We start from the raw sequence: 6,000 nt of genomic DNA, 5'->3' as shown, positions 1-6,000 counted from the left end.
AATGAGGGATAAATTAAAGCAAACAAACTCGAAGTGAAGTAAACACAGTTTGACTGCACGGAGGAAAGCCAATAAAAATAACACCTGATGTCCTCATTTTCTACTTGATGTGGGCTGAGCTGGTAGATGCACGTTGTGGCTGTGTCAGCTGTATTGGGGCATGGTGAAATCTGTGTGTGCTGCTCTGCCGGAGACAACTCTGCTTATCAAACGGGTTTGGCCAGGCACCAAGCCAGCCTCAGACATGATAGTGTCTCCTCCAGAGAGCTACAGGCTACACTGCGTGTTGAATGGGAGAGAAAAGTGAGAGAGCAGAGAGCAGAGGAAACATGAAACAGAGGACTCAGAGGGCATGTGCATTCCTGGGCTGATGAAATCGCCATCTGTCTTGCTTCTCTGCAGGGTAAACACAGTACCCACAGTCCTGTGGTGGAGGTGGGGGGAGGCTGAGGACAGCACTTGCCCAGCTGCTGGTCTGATGGATGCTCAGCTGCTGTGGGCTCCCTGCACACCTCTGTTCTCTCTTTGCCCACGATGATCTCTCCAGGTAGCTCTTGGGAGGAGTAGTCTTTAGCCAAAAGTGCAACTGCTGCATGGGGTAAAACAGCAAAGGTTTCCTCCTCTTCACAGCTGAGTAGCCACACCAGGGACATCAAAAGGTTGCACAATACTGATGAATTACCTGTCTCATCCATGTGATAAGTAAGAAAGACCAATGTGCTTTCCAGAGCTACCAGGTCCTGTCTGAGACCAACACCATGTGTCCCTGATGCCTGGCTTCAGGAGGCAGTTTGGTGTTCATGTCATCTTCTTATGGTGAGAACAGGATCTTTGCCCCAGCCCTCAGCAGGATGTGCTCTGAGCTCCTCATGGCCAGCTCCCCATGCTGCACAAACATGGCTCATCCTTGGGATTCCTTTCCCTCATGGTGGGTTGTTGTCAGAGGTAAGTGAGATAACAGCATCTGTCAGGGTTGGGTGGGGATAGAGGTCCCTGCTCACTGCTCCATCAGCTGGCGCTGCACGTGCTTGGTGGCCAGCAGAGCTGCTGGCGCAGCACCAACATCCACTGGGACAGGAGCCCTTGGGTTCCCAGCAGACACAGCCAAGCATATTTCTGGCTTGGTGTAAGTCAGGGGCACTTCTGTCCCATGGCTCCAACGTTGTGCAACGCATGTGAAAAATCTTTCATTTTGCGGTCATTTCCCTTTCCTTCCTGCTTCCCCCTCAACTGATCTGCATAATGTTCAGCATTTAGACATTTTTATCTGGTTATAAGAGATGATAAGCGATGCTTTATGACCTTCCTTAATAGCATTACTTGAATTCAGCTGAACAGAGGACAAAGGCAGGAGAGCAGATGCATGCTGGGCAACACACTCCTCTGCCATAAAGAAAAGGCCTTGATCTGGGCAGGTGGCAGCTAATGTCAGGGCTAGGAGAGAGCTCTGGCCAAGCAGCTCAAGAAAGGCCTCTGTTTTCTGGATGCTGTGTCTGTAGGCAGGGTTGAGTTTAGGACAAGATGCTGTTTGTTGGACTGGTCACTTACAGATCGGTGAAGGTGTATCCGCAGGTCTGTGGCTGAGCGACAGCTGAGGGCAGGGCAGGGTGCTCCCTCCTCCAGGCTCCTCCTGCTGTTTAGCTAAATTTTGGCTCTGCACACTCTGCTGCCTGAAGCTTCACCCTTGAGAGCAATTTAGCCTCAGACTGGCTCCTGTTGGTAGCACAGTTGTGGCTGATGGCACCAAAGCTTTGCAGGTTGACAAAGAAATCCTGGCTGGGAAAGGAAACCTCTGCCTCAGGTTGTGGAAATCCTGCACCATTTCTTGGCATGCTTGGTGTTATATAGCAGGAGGGAAATAATCCAGTCTCTGCTTGGTTTTTTTTTTTGTTTGTTTTTTTGTTTTTTTTTCCAAGAGAAGTAAAACTGCATTAAGAACCAGTGACCATGCAGCAACATGGGAGAGTCAGATGATCTGAACCTCGACAACGTATCATCTGTCACTGACGGTGCTCATGTTACCTTTGGTGACGGTTGCCCTGCCTACAGATCAATGGAAAACAAGCATTTGCTTCTAGCTAATTGCGTCACCGCCAAATATAGAGCCACATGTCCTAAACTGGTCATCATCTGACCTTGAAGGCTGTGTCGCTCTGGCTTTCGGTCTCAGCTGTGACATCCCTCCTGTGGCTCTGCCCGTGTCCAGGCACTTGTCCCGGGCTTATGCTGTGTACCAGAGAGCCACCAGACCCCCAGGAGATGCCTTTGCTGCCCTCACATGTCGTGCTTGTGCTGGGGCAGTGTGTTAGGATGCTTCAGCCACTGATTGTAGGTTTGCTGTGTCTTTAGAGGAATGCCATGATCTGTCAGGATAATCCATTGCTACCCAGTCACCTCATGCTGTGGTCACCCTAGGCATGTTGAAGCAAGGGCACAAGCACAGCCAGGTGTTCCTAATTTGTTCTTCTACTGGAAAGCACCGTTGCAAATGGCACATGAAAGATGTAAAGACATGAAAGATGTGGAAGTGTTGTTGCTGGCACTAATGCTACACCGGTAAGGCTCCCTACCCCTTCTCACTCCTGTGCCCTGGCTTTTGCCCCTCGGGAGCCTCTGACAGAGGCGATATGTAAAGAGCTTTGCTCAGAGACCAGCTCTGGGTCCCCTCTTCTGGTGCTGGTGCTAGGTCACTCTCACACAACACAGCATCGCCCTCTGGCATCCTCCCAGGACATCCAGGTAGGTGGTACTTTCCACCTGGGAGCTCTTCCCGTTCTTTCCTTATCCAGGAGACAGATAACCACTTGATTACAGCAACGGTCGGTTCCCGTACTTACGTATGTAGGCAAGGATTCCCCTCCTGCAGTGACTGTCTGACAAATGGCTCTTTGGTGCTGAGAGACGTGATGCTGCCCTTGACCCTGGGTGAGTTCTCAGCCTGTCCTAGTGAGGAACATCTCCTTCACCAGACCTCACAGGCTGCCCTGATCACACACAGGTGAAACACCTGAACAGAACAACCATGTTCCTTGTCACTGGCTCCTTGGACCAGTCACATCAGCCTCTGGGAGCTGATGCCCACCCTTGTCTTTTGGGGCATACTCTGTATATATTTGCCTAACAAAAACTTCAAAATTCAGGGAATTCAGGATTTCAGGACTGCCAATCAGCCCTGAGTACTGGAAATTGAGCAAGATTTTAAGATTGTAACATGTTTTCTGGTTGTGAAATTACCTTGTACATTGGATGGGAATTGCATGACTGAAACACTGAGGCTCGCAAACCTGGAAAAGACAGAGGAGACCTCTGCTAATTATTTGTATTTGTTTCATAATATGTCAAAGCTCCTATAACACTGTGAACTTATGTGGCCTGAAGTTTCTGATGTTTTCCTTAAAGAGAAAGTTACCAGAAGGAAGAATGACCAGACCCCATACGGGAACTCATCTAAGCTCACGCTGTGGCAGAGCGTGGGAAGGGGAAGGGGCTCTCACACATTGGCATAAGCAGCTCTTAGATTCCAGACTTCATGGTTCGAGTTTGCCAAACAAAATACCCTGATTTGGCTACTTTCCATGGAGAAAAATGTTGAATTTCCAGAAACCAGTGTTCTTTGAAGGGTTGCAACTGGGCAAAAGTCTGAATACAAAGTGTCTGTAAGAAAAAAAGTTGTTAGGGTAGAAGCATCTGTATGGGGGCACTGTGTGTATGTGTCATGCAGGAATCTTAGACTAAGAAATGACCTATGTATCTGTTACTAGTCCAGGTATCAGCTCTCAAAAACCTATAGATTTTATTGCCTCCATTTCTTTCTTGAAAGCATCCCTATGAGGATTTTTTCTGTGTACAGAGAGAGGGAAACAGATTGCAGAAATCTGGTATGTGCTGATTCTCTTAATGATAATTTGCACATTAACAGGGAAGCATTGCTCACGCACTACTGAAAGCAGAAATTTGTTTTTCAAGTCAAGCTATATTGAAATGTATGAAAATAGGCAATTAGAATAATTATGAATAATAAAATGAAGCTTGTGGTATTGAGTTGTTCATATAAGAGAGTAGAAACTTGCACATGAAAGAACATAATACCTCGATAGAAATAGTGTTATTTTGTACAGAAATAGTGTAACACAGAGAGATGGGCTTTTGCCCCTTGTCCACAGGGGAAATAGAGGATGAGGTTTTAAAGTAGGTGGATCCTTTTTTATTTTTTCTTAACTGTGATTTCTACCCAAGAAACGTTGGCTTAGGAGGTTGTTATGGATGACGGATGAATCTGGTGTTTCTTCAAAAACTATTGATTTCATGCTGTACGTGCTGATCTGACAAAATGTTCCCCAAGTAAAAGCAATCTGAGCTCCTTGAGAGAGGATTCGGAGAGAAATCAAATCAAACAAAAATGGGAGCTTGGGTAGTTCATGCATTCCACAGTAATACTTTAGTCTTTGTGATATTTTAATGGATCAGCAGAGGATGCTGAGCTGGACAGTTAAACAAAGACCAACAAAAGGCTTTTTGAGCACAGCCAGAGGCATGGCAAGTACATGAAGGCTGCTTTCCCACCTCCTATGTTTCCCATATTGACATACAGCAAAGGTTTTCTGGATTACTGCTCATGCTGTGTTTTGCCAGCTCCAGGACTAGCAGTGTTACCTGTAAGGTCTTTGAAAGATGGCACAGTTCCTCCAGGAGCAGCCTAGCCCACCCAGCATGTGCAAGAGTTATGCTGTTTTGGTTTGCCCCCCATTTCCATTAACTCTCATGGGTCTCTTTGCCCTGTGAGATTACAGGACCAGTCTGTGGGTCCTACCTGCTTCTCTTGAGTTACCCCAAGCCCTGTGATTCATTAGAGGTGGAATGGGATGCCCTTTCTCAAGCACCCTGGAGGAGACATGCCTAGCTCAGAGATGCTTTTTGGAAACCAACTGTGCCCAGGCAGCACAGCAATGATACCTTGGAATGAAGTGCAGACTCTGCAGATGATGTTCCTGTCACATCTGCTTCCTGACCAAAGGACCTCAATGTCACAATGCATGAGGTTGGGACTGGGACCTTGCCAAAGACAAGGGGTCTGCTCTGCAGGACTGTGAAGATGACAGTCCCTGCCCCACAGCTCAGATGACTGTCACCACTTCTTGTGGCCATGGTGCAGCACAGAGGAGACTGCAATGGTACCAGAGAGCAAAACCAACTCTCCGTTAACTAGGACATAGCACTGTTAAATTTTATCAAATCTGTGCACTTGGTTTAGCTCTCAGGCTGCACTGCTCTTGCCAGTGGGACTTGGGGCTTGGCCTCCAGCCTTTGGGATAGAGCTCCAGCCTTTGGGATAGGGCTCAAAAGCTCTTGAAGACTCCAGGACCAATATTGTTCTATCTGAGAGTTTGTTATATTTTCCTCCCTTTCAGAGCTAATCTCTCCCCATCACAGCTGTTCCAAGATTAACGAGTACTTTTGAGAGCTCAGCTTTTCTGCTAAATGATGTTTTCCTCTTGTATTAGTCCATTAGGAGAGTTATTACAGCTCAAGTACTCTGTCTTATTTGGATGAAAACTACTTATATAAAGAGCAATGAATTCCTCGTCCTCAAATGATGGTCTTTCTGGGTGCTGGCACATAATGTGCCCTGGTGTGTTCCATCTGCTGAATGAAGAGTGTGAGGGTTAGGAGAACATGGTCCAAGGGCACTACTGGGTAGTGGTGGGAGAGGGGGCTGGGATGAACATCGAAGACTTGTGGAGAGGTGAAAGAAGCAACTTAAAACCTCTGAGGGGGCAAGACCCAGAGAAGAGATGAAAAATGGGTTTGTAGGGAAGCCTTCAACCTGGTCAGTTCAAAAGGACTTTTATAAAAATCTGGTTTCTGGAGGAGAAAGCCCTCAGCAAGGAGAAATGGTGTCCAGTAGGTGCAAACATTCACTTCATGGTAGCCTTAAAAACTTTATATTGCTTTGAAAAACTCAATGAACCTTCCTCCAGTAATGTGCACCTGAACTGCCTG

This window comes from Patagioenas fasciata, chromosome 5, assembly GCF_037038585.1.
Source record: "Patagioenas fasciata isolate bPatFas1 chromosome 5, bPatFas1.hap1, whole genome shotgun sequence".
Classification (NCBI taxonomy): domain Eukaryota; kingdom Metazoa; phylum Chordata; class Aves; order Columbiformes; family Columbidae; genus Patagioenas; species Patagioenas fasciata.
Note: the sequence above shows the minus strand (reverse complement) of the source record.